Consider the following 1,739-nt stretch of genomic DNA (forward strand, 5'->3'; position numbering starts at 1 on the left):
TTCCCAAACTCACATGGGAGAGTGGGGCGTCCAGGATCCCCCTTCTTTTTAGGTATCTCTCCCAACACAGATTTTGAGCTTTGCTCACTTAGAATCACCTTGGAATGCTTCTTTAGTTGTTGCCGAGTGGCTAACAGGTCTTGTAAGAACTTCGCGTATTCTGGAATTTTTGCAAGCGTCTTAATAAAAGTGGTATTAATCGGAATAAGCTTTATTTGTTGAATAAATTCTATATGTTCCCTTTCCAGTGGACTGAGATGCGCTCGAGATGGGAATGGTAAAGGAGGTTCATAAACCGGAACAGGCTCAGGAACGTTTTGTTCAGACAAGGGCCACGACGTGGCCAGACAAGTGCCACATCATGGTGCAGGTGTTTCAGCAACCTTTTCACTTTCGATCTTTGGCTTCTTTGGTTTTGGATTGGGCTGCTGTGGTTCTTCTTCTAATTCCTTTAGGAACTCAGAGATGGCCTCTTCTTCAGTGTCTATGGCCATTACATGTGATTGGGTCTTCGTTTCAGGATTTTTCGGGGATAGCTTCTCATGAACCAAAGTGGTTAGTTGACCAAGTTACACTTCAAGATTATTAATGGAGGCTTGTTGATTTTTTATTAAAGCCTGATGTTCTACCATCAATGCATGATGATTCTTTACCAAAGTTCTTTGTTCATTAATAGCAAAATCAGTAGCCTCGTGTCTCTTTTCTGAAGCTTCCATAAACTTCATCAACATGGTCTCTAGATCGGGTTTCTTCTCAGCTGGTGGGTGCTCCTTTTGGTAGAAACCTCGGCTTGTTTTCCTATACTTTTCTTCCTTTTGCTTCTTATATTCTTCATATGGAAGCCACTCTTTCTTTGGTTTCCTCCAGTCTTCATCGTACTTGTCCCTACTCGAGTAGCACACTTGATCCTTTTTATTTCCAAACTCATCTAAATTGCAGTCCTTGGTCAAGTGTGGACCGTTACATCATTTGCAACCAACTATTATAGCATGAATTGATTGGTCCATTAGTGTTAACCTTCGATCCATATTATTTAGCATAGCCATCATAGCTACTATTTCTTCAGTTTGTGCACCTCCACCACCTTTGATTCCATCTTGCCTAGGGTTGTGGTACTCATGAGAGTGCTTCACGAATTCTTCGATCAGCTCCTTGACCTCCCTTGGATTTTTCTTTGTTAAAGGTCCTTGAGAATCAAGGAGTTGTCCTATCATAATGTTGACCCCATCATAGAAAATCGACATCTCTTGTTGCATATTAAGATCGTGTTGAGGGCAATTTCTGAGCAAGCCCTTGTACCACTCCCATGCTTCATACAATGACTCCCCCGGCTGTTGTTCAAAGTTGGTTATTGCCTTCTTGAGTTTAGCTATCTTGGATGGTGGGCAAAACTGGTCAAGAAATTGCTCACGCATTTGAGCCCAAGTGGTGATCGTACTCGGTGGAAGTGATTTTAACCACTCTTTAGCAGCTCCCTTGAAGGTAATGGGAAGCATCCTGAGCAAGACGGTGTTTTTGTTGACATTTGGGACATTGAAGTAATCCGAAATGTCATTGACTTCATCGAGATGCTTAAAAGCATCCTCATGATCTTGTCCATTAAATGGGATATCCTTCATTGCAGTCAAGATGTGCCTCTTCAGCTCGAATGTGGCAGTGGCAGGTATTGCTGGTTGGATCAAACTGGGACCCACATCTTCTCGGATCCGCTTCTTGTTAGCTCCCATGGACAATTCCTC

General features: G+C 42.6%; 1 non-coding gene across 1 annotated transcript; it reads left to right on the forward strand.

Moving 5' to 3' along the window:
* The first annotated feature begins 1,260 nt into the window (after positions 1-1,260).
* On the forward strand, positions 1,261-1,367 carry LOC145103378 (small nucleolar RNA R71). The gene has a single exon (XR_013706472.1). It is a non-coding gene; the product is annotated as a small nucleolar RNA R71 (small nucleolar RNA).
* Positions 1,368-1,739: the final 372 nt, after the last annotated feature.

This window comes from Lactuca serriola, chromosome 4, assembly GCF_051521515.1.
Source record: "Lactuca serriola cultivar US96UC23 chromosome 4, Lser_US96UC23_V15, whole genome shotgun sequence".
Classification (NCBI taxonomy): Eukaryota; Viridiplantae; Streptophyta; class Magnoliopsida; order Asterales; family Asteraceae; genus Lactuca; species Lactuca serriola.